Raw genomic sequence first — 14,955 nt, forward strand, 5'->3', positions numbered from 1 at the left:
GAGCGGCGATGTTTTATATAGCAGGTGATCAAATACCAAGATCGTAAATGTTGTATGTGTTCAATATTTACGACCAAACATCCTTATGTGTGTGGGCAACTCCCGACTCCCGACCAGGGTTGCCAGATGGGCTCGGTTTTTTTGGGTGGAATTAGAGGTTCTAGACTGTGGTTAGGGTGGAAAATGTCGATCCCATCTGGCAACCCTGTTCGCGAGTCCGGGATGGAATGTAGCCAATAAAGAAGCAAGCTGACTTCTTCTTTTCGGATGGAAATATCGGCGCACACCACACACAATACGATCAAGGCTGTTCAATCCAAGATTTTTTATCTTTTTAAAATTAAAACGTTTTTGTAACAAAAAAACAAAAAACGTCAATAAAACAATTTTTTGGCCCATGATTTGGCGGCCCACTTGCAGTACCCTCGCGGCGCGGCCCACAGGTTGGGAATCGCTGGTTTAGAGAATTGGCTTTTGTGTTTTAGCAATTGGGAAAAACTGTAAGTTAGAAATACAATAAAAAAAAATGTTTTAAACAAATTAACAAATGCGGCATGTTTAAGCACATTGTCACATACTCAAAAATTTAAAAAATATGTATTTTGAACAAAGTTAAAAAAAAAAAACTTTTTAGAAGCCTTATTCGTCATAGGTTTCCTTTCATGTAAATAAGCACTCCAACTCAAGGACATCTTTTTCATGACCTGTTTTCTGTCCAATTTCCTACTCCTAACCTTGGCCAATGAGATGGACGTCTGCCTTGATATCATTACAGCATACTGCTACAGCATCCTTTGCCAATCTTTAGTCGGCCTGTCTGGGACACTCCCTTCATTTGTTTTGTCCATTTCTACAGCACAGTTTAACAAGATTGTGATGAGTCAGTTGATTAAGTCAAACCAGTGATTAAGACTCCCTTAGGTTGATTACAAGATTCCCTTTAATGGCCTGGGGCTCGATATTAACAGGGTGCTAATGTTGTACTAATAGCACTCTGTGTTATCTAATCAAAACTCAAATCATGAATACAGAGATTCATCATGTCCAGATTTTAAATTAAATCAGAAGTAGCGCCTGTGTAAATATACTGTAGAGATTAATCATTTTAATGAATGCTTGGACAAGCAATGTTTTGACTGTAAAAATGTTCTAATAACATAATATAAACTAGTAATAACTCATAATCAAGGTATGGTTAGTTGTATATGCAGTTAATAAATACACAGAACAGACTGTAAATATCTATGGCTTAATGTTATCCAATAGGAACATACAATATCCAATATACCAAATATGCAAAGTAACATCCATTGTCATTCCCATAATTAAAAGAAACACATATTGATCATGTGTAAAGTTACATTGGAATCGTTACCCCCAGTTATTACCTGTACTGTAAGGAAGTCATACCTTTGATTGGATATTAAGCCCGGCCCACACCGACAACCTGTACCTCAGCAGCGTGTGTGCGTTTCATTTCGGCGCCCATGTTAACGGGTTAGAGCAGCCATACAAGCACAATGCGCATGCTCAAGCGTGTCTCACACTGGCTCCTGCGCCACGCCTTCAAAAGATTCGGACTCTTGCCTATTTTTTCTGTGTGCCGCGCATGTGAAAATGACCTGTTGATAGTTTATAAATATGCACTTCAGGTGTAATACATTGTTAAGCATATGTGACATTTTGTTCCAAATACAAGGGGAATTGCAAGATAACTGCATTGTTTGCTGTTGCTAAACACATGAGACATAGGCCTACTTGAGAACTTTATTTGCAGTTTTCTTAAGTTCATTAATAACATTAACTATTGTATTATTTATACTAAAAGTCAATTACATAATAATTTCAAGTGGTGAAAAAAGCACAACACTGCCTCTTTCATCTCAGGAGGCTGAAAACGTTTGGTGTAGGGCCCAAGATACTGGGGGCCTTCTTCAGAGGAAGAACAGCGAGCATCCTGACAGGTGACATCACTGCCTGGTACGGGAACTGCACTTCCCAAAACCGCAAAGCGCTGCAGAACGTAGTGCGGACAGTCGAAAAGATCAGCAGCTATGTGTTTTTTTCCCCGTGCACGCGCATAAAACGCGCACTGGCGCTCAAAACAAAGACGTGGTTTCACCAAAAACTAGTATAGAGGGTGGCAACAATTATAATTTCTTAAATAGCAGTTAAGTCATTAAAGCCGAGCAGGTGATTTTATATAGAAGGTGATCAAATACCAACATATCCTACAGCTGCAGCGGAACATGCGGAACGCGCATTACACACACACACACACACACACACACACACATACACACACACACACACACAGGGTGCGAAATAAGGGGGAGCTCGGGGAGCTATAGCTCCCCTAGTGGTGACATGAGCTCCCCTGGAAACATGGTTTGTGAAATTTTGGGGGAGCTCTAAAATATTCCAAATTGCGATGGATTTATTCCAAGTTGTGACGGATTTTACCTGGTGTAATATGATTTGTAGAGGCATACAATCTATTTTGATGTTGGTATTAGGTATATAAATGATATATAATAGCCTATATAGCCTACATATAGGCCTTTATTGGCTACAACTATGCGACAGTAACTTGCAGCGGGGTGCACTGACGCTGAACCCCTCATAGTGATAAGTAGGTGGACAACGCGTGGTGCTGAAATAGCCGACATGCGGTGTGTGGTTTGAAAAAAGTAACGCCAGCTCAGTAAATAATTCAAACTTAATGTTTACTTATAGGCTATGTGAATGTGACTGCACGACACATGTGAACAGTAACAAAGCAAATGCAGTTTAATTTAATGAAAAACATTGACAACTAAATCGGCGCAAAAAAAAAAAAGAAGCTGAATCCGCTTAGCCTATATGCTCCTGAAAAACATTTAATGACAGAGCAAACACGCTACATTACTAGGGATAATAATTACAATGAGCCATTCATTAAAAATAGAAAAAATAATATTAGGCTATTAAATCTCACTTAATGAGAAAACATCTCCCATCGGTCACTATTTGTTGGCTATCTGGTGATATGGACGTCTTTGAGTGTCTAGAAAAGCGCTATAAGTCTAATGTATTATTATTATTTATTATTATTATGGACGTCACTTTAATCCGGCAGTTCTCAAGGTTTTTATGCACCAATCGATTCCTCTAGTCCGTCTTTATCGCATTCATTGATGAAAAGGACAACTCGCATGTATAGGTGGAAGGGAACATTCATTGTGAGCACGGAAAATGTGAGTCTCACAACGGCTTTGCATTGATGAAACCAGGTAGGATGAACGCATAGTTTGCTGTCCATTCCTGTTTAAATGCCCTGTCCACCGTCAACTTTCCTCTTTAGACCTTTGGAGAGTGACATTATGTTTCTCTTGCTAGCTAGCAGTTAAATGTTTAGCTAACTTCACCCGGCACCAAACAACCAATCCAATAATAATGTGACCTTGTAAGTCTGGGAGGAGGGGGGAATCATTATCAGAATAAAACTATGTTAAATAATTATTAGAATAAGTTAGGCTGCGCTACATCGTCAGTCCACACATTTATCCTTCAAAACTATGGAAAAGGGTGAAACTACGTTGTTGAGAATCACAACACAAACTCGCTAGTCAAGCCAAAATACAGCAGCGAAATGGATTGGACTGCTACCTAGTTAACTAGAACACTACTTTACATTGTTACCTAGTTAACTAGAACACTACTTTACATTGTTACCTAGTTAACTAGAACACTACTTTACATTGTTACCTAGTTAACTAGAACACTACTGTACATTGTTTAGCAGGCTCACAAAACAAGCCGTGTTAGTTGACTAGCGATGTGTCATTGATTTTCGACAACGCGGAAATGTATTCACATTTTTCGAAAGAAAAGTCAAAGCATTAGAACGTAGAACGGAAAATCGCACGCGCGCTTTGCGCATGGAAAGCCACCGGAAATGTTTTTTCCGTTAGGATATTATTATTTTTTTGCTTTAATCCCTGGGCTCCCCCGCACACCGTGATTTAATTCGCACACTGCACACACACACACACACACACACACACACACACACACACACACACACACACACACACACACACACACACAGAAAGATCAATACGAAGTAGGTCTACGTGAGAGTACACGCACAAAACCGTCTAACGTTACTCATTAACTGTTTATACAAGTAAAATCACAGTGTGACAGTCAGATGGAGCATTCGGTAAACAACAACAGCAAGGTAATGCTATCAGTTGAGTTAAAGAAAACTGTGTTGTCCAGCAACACTTTCTTTATTTTCTTTAGAAAAAGTTAAAGAGTTCATATTTGATAACAATGTATATACATGTTTTAGTTAATATTTGATGTAGTGACACCACTTCCGGTTTACCGCAAATCTACTTCCGGTTTGGGAGTTCATCCTTTGCCAGAGAGAGACCGAGACGTTATGTGTGTTCTCCATTCATCATCCAACATCCAATGCAGATTTACACAAAGCAATGTTGTAAGTACGAAATATCAAGTGTTGGATTGGTAGCTTTATATATTAGTCATCATTTGTTGGGAATATTATGTTTTTAGTTATTATTTTGTAGCTAGATTGTTACCACAAAAAAGCGGACTTTCTAGCTAACCACTGTTTGTTTACATCCTGTTGAAACATGTTTTGTGCTGTTTGTTTTGCAGTTTTTACCAGTTCAATACACCTGATTTGAAAAGCCACTCTACGCCTCTTTCTTTGATGAACTTTATTGACAAGGTTTAACTATATGTTACCAGAGAACATCATAAAAACCAACTCTTACCTCTGAGGACACCAACATGAGCCGTGTTTACCCGTACCTCCGCCGTTCTGTTCGTGGTGATTTTAGAGTCAATAGATTATTTTTGCCCCGCGCATATTGCTATGAATAGTTCGATCTCCACACATGAGTCGGCGATGTTGTCATTTAGCCAGCTCTCAGAGAAGCACATCAGGCTGCACTCCCGATACACTGAATGATGCATCACGAGTGCCTCCAACTCGTCACATTTGTTGGGTAAGGAGTTAACATTTCCCATTACGATTGATGGTAGAAACGGCTTGTATCTCCACCGCCTCCTCGATTTAGCTTTTAGCTTCGCTCCAGCTTTGCACCCCCGGTATTTCTTCCGTAGTTCCTTCGGTAATGAGTGTTTGAAACCCTCATGTTTTGCAGTCTCTCTTAGTGCAAAGAGGGCACTTCTGGTATAAACAACTCTGGCTGAGGTTGTAACATTAGACATTATACAACAAAAAAACGACAAACATTAAAAACAGAGCAGCGAGACCTGCTGCCGCTCAGAACGGCGCAACGTGCCGACGTCAGCTACCACCGCATTTAATTGACCATGAACATCAGAGACAGACATTACGAATGTTCATTTAAAATACTCTATACTGAGCACTGGTATAAGAACATGAACCAGAGAACAGCAGTAAATGCAATAACCCACAGTCGTCGCTGATGATGTTCTGTTTTCGATTAGGATACGGGATTAAAGGCACCGGTGACGGGCTAAGAGAGAGAGAGGAGAGGGATTTCCTGAAATCCAAATGTCCCGCGAAATTCGGACCAATCACAAAACTGTTTTGAAAGTGCGTCGCCTCGCGCCGCGCGCCTGTTGAGAGTCTCGATTGCAGTGCGAACACAAACGACGAGGTTAATTGCAACATTGTAACATATTGTAAATAACTACCGCTAAATCGTAACGAAATGTTGGTCTGGAAGCGGCCTAAATCTAGCTTCAATCTGCTTTTTTTCTGTTCTCCGGTCATAATAACTCGCTGCCTTTCTGCACAGCCTGAATCAAAGTGGACTGTCTGAATCATTTGGTGGCGGAGGAAATTCTTTGGTGGCGGCCCGCCACCAATAAATGCATATAGAGGAAACACTGCCGTTTATATATCTGATCTGACGATTTTCTGCGTCTTCTGTTCGCTAGCTGCGTTCGTAAATTCGCCCTGGAAATATGATCAGCACTCATGGAATGCCTCTTGTCCAATCAAATTACCTGGTCCCTTTATGACGTTGCACCCAGTGTGCGCTCCGGCGCTCTCAGAGCGATTTTAACTTCTCCCTTCATCCAGGACACCTTGTGCATAGTCTACCCACAAATAGAGTGCTTATATAATAAAGTTCCATGAACAAGAGTGCTCCAGGCACAGGCATATGGATGCTTAGGGTCATGGTCCTCTTGCTCACGGCCATACTAGCCTGAATACGCCCGATCTCGTCCGACCTCGGAAGCTAAGCAGGGTTGGTGCTGTAAGCTTTTCGTTCCTCCGCGTTACCGAGGAGAGGCGCGTGCAGCGGCCGAGAAGAGTGCACTCTTTTCGGATAGACATTTATGCATGCTCTCGGGGTTCGAAACATAACTTCCCGGGGTGCCAGTGGGTTGGTTGATGGCTCAAAATGACCGTATAGCGATGGTGGAGTTAACAAAGTAGTATTGTGTTTTTACCACCTTCCTAGCCGGTGTTATTCACGGACAAATACGGTGCCCGGGGCACACTCTTTGCGGGTTAATAACGTCGCTTTACCGGGGCTTACGGTGAAAATTCAAATGTGTCCGGACAGGGGAGAGGGGCGGGATCGTAAATCACTTTGAATGGAGTCGATTGGAGACCCCCATCGATGTCGACACTGCTCGGCATACTGCTACTAGCTTACTATATTGTTGTCTTAACAGTTGGTAAATATAAACGCGTGAGAAAGAGGAGGTGAAAGGGAGGTCGGATGCGGTAAACTACAACCGGCGACACCGTGCAAGACCCCTCTGTGACCTGTCATCGGGAGAGCAGGTATGGGTCACGGATGCTAAGACGTCGGGAACTGTGCTCCGAAACCACTCTACTCCGAGGTCCTACCTGGTGGGCCTGCCCCAGGGGGTGGTGAGACGCAAACGACAGCATCTGATACCCCTACACACACCTACACAAGACAGGGGCTCCCCGCCGCAGCAACAAGCCCCGGAGCCGGCCCCAGACCCGACCCCTGGGCAGGCTCCCATGTCACCTGCAGTCGGAACACAGGCCCCACCTGCAGAGACTCCCACGCTCAGAACAAGGGGGGGGAGAGCAGTGGTTAAACCTAGGAGGTTTGACATGTAACTGAGAAATGTGGACAAGTGTTTTTATAAGTTGTTTACCCTAAAAAAAAAAAAAATTAAGAGTATATGGGTAATGTTACTGTTGTATTTAAAGAAAAGTTATTCCATGTTACATTGGATGGGGTCTAGTTTGAGCACTTTTAGTAGCCCTGTTAGTTTTGAGATTTATGGATCACAAACCGCTATAGTTATAACTTATGTTCAGGATTTACACAGGGACAGACCTTTAGAACAAAAGAGGCAGAATAATCCTCTAAGGTCTGACGAGGCAAAGGCAGTCTACCCTTTGTCTCTAGAAAGGGGAGATGTGGTATTATGTTAGTTAGAACATAATGATAATAAATATATGGTGTGACGCTTATGCTGTAGACCAGGGGTGCCCAATAACGTCGATCGCGATCGACCGGTCGATCGCAAAGGTAGTATGGGTAGATCGCATGGCATTGAACAAAACCCAAAAGGAGGGGAAAAAAAGTTCTTTTTTTTCTTTTTTTTCTTTCTGGTTGTGAGGATCATCCATCCTCACTATGGCTTTTGCCACTTCATTGACGTACAGGTAAGCCAGTCTGAGATCTGATCTTTTCACCTAACACACGGTTCACCACGCATGCGCAGTCAACAGCGCCAACTACAAAATACCGGCGAGACTAATTAACTAGTTAGCCTTCCAATTTCTACTATTTACTATATAATACTAAAGAAAGGGTATACAAATGAGTTGGGAAGCTGGACCAAGTAAGAAACCAATAACGTACAACTTCCATCCAGAATGGGAGGAGGACTTTTTTACACGATGTGATATTGGAAGTGCGTCTGTCTGATCTGCAAATCTACGATGGCTGTTTCGAAGAAGGGAAATGTGGCAAAAGAGCGAAAACGTACGGCTGCAACGATAGCTTCTTATCGCGTCAGTCACGTTCTTGTTAAACACAAGAAGTCATTCAAAGACGGCGAAATTGTGAAAAAAGCGTTTCTCGAGGCTGCAGATTGCCTTTTCGATGACAGATCCACAGTGGCTGATGACACCTTGCAAGCCTGCCTACACCTTGCAACCAGCTCCTACAGCCCTGACTACTAGAAACTAGCTGCCTCCTCCCAGTGCCAGGTCTCCCACTAAGGTAGAGAAATGCATTTATTTCACTCCTTTCAAACTAGGGAATTACCTGTTTTGTATCTGGTTTACTTTTGTGTTTGTTGGATCAGTAGTTGGCTGATACTGGTACTGCAGACTGGCTGTCAGTGTGTGAGTGAGAGAAATTGAGGTGTGTGTGTGTGTGTGTGTGTGTGTGTGTGTGTGTGTGTGTGTGTGTGTGTGTAAGAGAGAGAGGGGGGGGGGGGGGGGGAAGAGGGAGGGTTTGTGCTATGGCTCCCTATGCAGACTGGCAAATGTGTGTGTGTGTGTGTGTGTGTGTGTGTGTGTGTGTGTGTGTGTGTGTGTTTGTGTGTGTGTGTGAATGTGTGTGTGTGTGTGTGAGTGAGAATAGCAAAGAGGGAGGGTTTGTCTTCTCCTGTGTGGCTGTGTGACAGAGAGAGAGAAAGTGTATTGTGAGTTTACTATGCAGGCTGGGAACTGTGTGTGTGTGTGTGTGTGTGTGTGTGTGTGTGTGTGTGTGTGTGTGTGTGTGTTTGTAGTACGTGCGTGTACGTTTGCGATGTTGAAACTAGACTGGTAGATCTTGGCAGACTGGCTACTTGAAAAGTAGATCTTGGTTCAAAAAAGTGTGGGCACCCCTGCTGTAGACCAATGGGAATGAGTTGGGGATAGAGGGGAGAGCATGGCAGTGGGAAAGGGGCAGATTGGATTGAATGGTGGAACTGGATGCTTAATAAAGTACGAGATATATTTAGTTAACAGTTGTCTCACGCGTTTATATTACCAAACACGACAAAGTCCATCCTAGCCAATATGAAGTGTTGACACTGAACTATGGTTGGCTTATGGTTGGTTTACCATGAAATGTTCTCTACCATAGCCAATCATGATCACTTAAGCGGTTGTCTCGCCCCTCCCCTCCCCAACAAACAAACAAAAAACACCTTTGCAGCTGTGACTGAGGTCGGATGACAATGAGAAGCTTCAGTAGTAACGCGCCGCATTGAATTACTGGTAACGGTAACGGCGTTATAACAATGGAAATAGTAATTAATTAGATTACCCGTTACTGAAAAAGTAACGCCGTTAGTAACGCCGTTTATTTTAACGCCGTTATTCACATCACTGAAAATAACATGATTAAAATAAATATATATGAGCAATAACATATCGTGGGCAAGCACTACAACCAACTTGTCCGTCTGAAGCTACAATACTGGGATCATTCGTGATTGGGCTACAAACAGTCAAATACTAGGTGAACATGTATGTAAGACACAAATAAACTTGGATTTCATGCATTTCAAGTGGCATATTTGTAATCATGACGATGTAGTCATGTCTAAGAATGCATTTCACCATGTTAATGTTAATTATTGTTAATACATGTTAATTCCCAGTATAGTGAAAATACCACCGCTCATCCGTGATCAGACTTAGCTGGGGTGCTGCACAGGGACGTGCCGTCCATATAAGCAGAGTAAGCAGTGCTTACCAGTGGCGGCTGGTGCTAAAATGTTTGGGTGGGGCACAGGTTATGGGGGCATGCTCCACGGGGAAGAATATCAACTTTAAAATCTGGATTTACAGTCGATTTTAGCATGAGAATAGCTCTACCCCCCTGTACAGACCTCACCATCCCCTCTACCCCCCTGTACAGACCTCTTCATCCCCTCTACCCCCCTGTACAGACCTCTTCATCCCCTCTACCCCCCTGTACAGACCTCTTCATCCCCTCTACCCACCTCTACAGACCTCTTCATCCCCTCTACCCCCCTGTACAGACCTCTCCATCCCCTCTACCCTCCTCTACAGACCTCTTCATCCCCTCTACCCCCCTGTACAGACCTCTTCTTCCCCTCTACCCCCCTGTACAGACCTCTTCATCCCCTCTACCCCCCTGTACAGACCTCTTCATCCCCTCTACCCCCTGTACAGACCCCGTCATACCCTCTACCCCCCTGTACAGACCTCTTCATCCCCTGTACAGACCTCTTCATCCCCTCTACCCACCTCTACAGACCTCTTCATCCCCTCTACCCACCTCTACAGACCTCTTCATCCCCTCTACCCCCCTGTACAGACCTCTTCATCCCCTCTACCCCCCTGTACAGACCTCTTCATCCCCTCTACCCACCTCTACAGACCTCTTCATCCCCTCTATCCACCTCTACAGACCTCTTCATCCCCTCTACCCCCCCTGTACAGACCTCTTCATCACCTCTACCCCCCTGTACAGACCTCTCCATCCCCTCTACCCTCCTCTACAGACCTCTTCATCCCCTCTACCCCCCTGTACAGACCTCTTCTTCCCCTCTACCCCCCTGTACAGACCTCTTCATCCCCTCTACCCCCCTGTACAGACCTCTTCATCCCCTCTACCCCCCTGTACAGACCCCGTCATCCCCTCTACCTCCCTGTACAGACCTCTTCATCCCCTGTACAGACCTCTTCATCCCCTCTACCCACCTCTACAGACCTCTTCATCCCATCTACCCACCTCTACAGACCTCTTCATCCCCTCTACCCCCCTGTACAGACCTCTTCATGGCCTCTACCCCCCTGTACAGACCTCTTCATCCCCTCTACCCCCCTGTACAGACCTCTTCATCCCCTCTACCCCCCTGTACAGACCTCTTCATCCCCTCTACCCCCCCTGTACAGACCTCTTCATCACCTCTACCCCCCCAGTTTTCTCTACAATTTCTACAATTTTCTCTCTACAGTTTCTACACGTCAACGTGTACCGAAACACTTGTTTCCAACGTGGTCCTACGTTTCTCCTACACCAAGACACATACAAAGAGCATAGAAACATACAAAGAGCATAGAAACATACAAAGAGCATAGAAACATACAAAGAGCATAGAAGATACAATCAGAATACAGTCTGCCATTCCTTCTTCCAGCATCGATTTGGTTTTCCTATCATGACTGAAGGACAGATGATTCACTTACTTACACAAGTTTGACTTCGGTAATAGGTCCAGTTGCAATATCATCAAGTTGGGAACAAAAGATGCCTCCTTCTAATCCATTTGTTCAATTTGTTTACAAAGTCCGGTAGTGGCTGGGGTGGTCGGAGAGACAGCAGCGTTTCCCTGGAGTATGTGATTTGCTGTATAGTTCCATATTCCCCCTGCGTGTTGGTCGCACGGCAGCGGAGACGGTCGCTGATAATTAAGACCAGCAGTAGAATGTTGCCAATAGACATATTACACAAAACACAAAACGAACAAAACAAATAAAAACACTTGAAGCAAACTATCACCGGCCCGAGTCGCTACAGAGCAGCGCCACCGGAAGTAGGAAGTGGAAGACAAATGAAAGATGGCAAACCCCAAACACCACATCTTATGCTGGATATACAACAGGATATTCAGGACGCACATTTTTGCGCCCCGGCCAAGAAATAGAGACAGCCAATTGGAGCGCTGCTACAGCTCACGTGTAAGCAAAATGTATTTGCAGTGCCATAGACTAGCATTGACCGGCGCCCCGCGTCCTCCCCCTATGTATTTTAACAGTGAATTTTACACACACACAGATAAAAATGTTTATTGTATTGGAGGATTTTTAATGAATGCTGATAGGCGCCGACAGAATATCAGCCGCATTTTGTGAATAAACAATGTTTATTTAAAAAAAATACTTTTACAAATCGCAACTAGGAAGTGAAGGTGGGGGCGGCGCCCCAGCGCCCTCTATCGGCCAGCCGCCACTGGTGCTTACCCAACGGAAAAAAAAAGGACCGTGAAAATATTTAAATAAAAGTGCATGTAACCGTTTGTTTGTTTTCATTAAAAGAGTCGTATTTTAGGTCCCAGGGCAGCAGGAGTCATTCATTTTGACGTTGCATTTTAGCGCCACCTGCAGGAGTAAGCACTCCCTACTCTGCCTGCATTGCGTTGCATTATAAGCACTTCTATCTCTGCTTTCCCTCGCGTACATTCGAATGTGTGAAAATGTATTTTTTATTTTTTTCCGATGCCTCAGCCCGCTGTTTAATGTGGCCAGGGTAAGCATGCTTACAGCCAATCAGTAGTTCTTTAATTCCGATAAGAGCTACTGATTGGCTCTCATCACTTTCAAGTTCACTTAACATTTCACCTCTCGTCCGGCAGAATAGCTTATGCTAGCTAGCTCAAACGATCTAAATAATAATAATCAATAAGGGGGTAGTGGTGGTCTAGTGGATAGTGAGTTGGACTTGGGATCGGAAGGTTGTGAGTTCAAATCCCGCCTGAAGCCACACCACTACTAGTGTGCCCTTGGGTAAGGCACTTAGCCCTCAGTTACTCCAGGGGGAATGTCCCTGTAATTCGTAATTGTAAGTCGCTTTGGATAAAGGCGTCTGCTAAATGGCAAAATTAATTAATTAATTAAATTAATGAGGATAACTTGCTTGATTTTGTGAATATGGACATTACTGTCAGCGACCTAAAGGGATTTCGTAGACTGGACTGGACTGGAAAAACACAACTACTGGCTAAATGCCGAGAGCTAAGTGCCTGTGTGACAAAGTGTGAAAAGAAAGAGTGTTGTGAGTTTACTATGGAGGATGGAAACGGTGTGTGTCTGTGTTGTGCATGTGTGCGTTTGCGATGTTGAAACTGGACTTGTAGATTTCAGCAGGCTGGCTACTTGAAAAGATCTTGGTTCAAAAAAGATTGAACAATGAGCAACCCTGATATAGTCGAAAATGGCAACTTTTTTTTTTGTTTTTGGTAATCTGATCACAAAGTGACACTACAGTTTATTAGCGGGTTCTAGGGCATCAAAATTGCATTTCCTTGAAACTGCGTTCACTGATAGTGTGTATGTGTAATTATGTGTATTTCTATATCTTATGCTTACCCAATCTAAAAGCTCACGGCACGTGCCTGGTGCTGCAGCTGAAGAGTATCAAATAGAGTGCAAAAAAGCAGCATCTGCACACTAAAATCTGTGCAAAAAAACTATGTTTATTGCAAGCTTTCGGTCCCCAGGCTATCGGACAATGTAAACAAAAGCTGTATGACAAGTTTGTATGACGCAGTTTGACGAGGCTGAAAGCGCACAGGGTTGCCAGATGGGATTGACAATTTACAGCCTAAACTTTCTATAACCTCAAAATCAAGTAGCCCATTCGGCGGTAACCCTGGATGCAACTCTGCAACCCTGGACGCGAAATGCATTTTGGGAAATAGGAGCCGAGCTAGTGTCCATCAAAACCGACTTAAATTTTACCGGAAAAATTAAAATTAAATTAAATTTCTCGCATACTCAAATCTCGCATACTGTACAGTTCGAACGTACTAGATACTCAAAATCTATGTCATATCTAGTATGAGTAGTATGCTAGTACGCTATTCCGAACACAGCCTCTCTTTCCCTCTCTCCCCCTCTCCCTCTAATTGGCAGGAGTGGCTTCAGGTGTGCGTTTGTCCGGCTGTTCACAATTACCACATCGTTAGCCCTGCATAAAGACCCGTTCCAGCCTTCACTTCACTGCCAGATCGTAGCTTCAGTTTACCGTATGATACGCTTCCAGCTCCCCTACCTAATTACTCCCCTGCCTGTACCTGCCTCCTACTTACCCCTGTTTTGCCTTTACCCCTACCGGACTCCTGCTACCTGCCTGCCCTACCTGCCCTCCTGCCAGCCTGCCTTACCTGCCCTCCTGCCTGCCTGCCCTACCTGCCTGCCTGCCCTGCCTGCCCTCCTGCCTGCCTGCCCTACCGGCCTGACCCCTGCCTGCCTAACGACTACTCCTCCTGCCTAAGCCCCTGCCTGCCTGCCGACTACCCCTCCTGCCTAAGCCCCTGCCTGCCTGCCGACTACCCCTCCTGCCTAAGCCCCTGCCTGCCTGCCGACTACCCCTCCTGCCTAAGCCCCTGCCTGCTTGCCCTACGACCATTCTCTGCCTAACCCCGTTAATAAATATACTTTATTTTTCTACATCTGTCTCTGGTCTGTGTCTGCGCCTGGGTTCCCTATCTGATCGTAACAGTACGATCTGGCCATGGAACTGAACCCAGCAGACACAGCATCAGTCCTACGAGCCCTCACAGAACAGGGCAAACTGCTGGGGCAACACTCAGACGCCCTTATGGCCCTGGGAGGGCAATTCTCTACCCGTACTTAACGCCTGGAACGGCTACAGGAGGCGGTTGTGGAGATGAGCAAAGACTTTAAGAGACTCACTTCCACGGTCATCGGATCCGACACCACTCACAGCCCCCCTGCTCCTTCCCCTGGTCCTCCTATGCCCGTTCACGCACCGTCCCACTCTCCACCCACGACTCCACTCCCCGAGCGCTATGGTGGCGGCCTCGGTTCTTGTCGCCCTTTTTTACTACAGTGCTCCTTACTGTTCGAGCTACGACCCCAGGCTTTTAGCTCGGACCGCACTCGTATTGCGTACCTCATTGGACTATTGAAGGGTCCCGCTCTCGACTGGGCTGCGGCGGTCTTTGACCATCCTGTCGCTGGTCGGGACGCCGCCTGACGTCTTCACTCCCTCCGTCAGGGGACCCGTAGTGTGGCTGAACTAGCCATCGAATTCCGTACCCTCGCGGCGGAGAGCGGGTGGAATGACGAGGCTCTCCAGAGTTCGTTTGCACAAGCGCTTAGTGACAGACTTAACAACGAACTTACTTCCCGGGACGAACCAGATAATCCGGAACAACTCATCACCTTGGCTATTCGTCTTGACAACCGGTTTTGGGAGCGCCGTAGGGAACGGTCTGAACACCAGGTAGTGCCCA

This window comes from Nansenia antarctica (genome assembly GCF_963989245.1).
Source record: "Nansenia antarctica genome assembly, chromosome: 3".
In the NCBI taxonomy this organism is placed as follows: Eukaryota; Metazoa; Chordata; class Actinopteri; order Argentiniformes; family Microstomatidae; genus Nansenia; species Nansenia antarctica.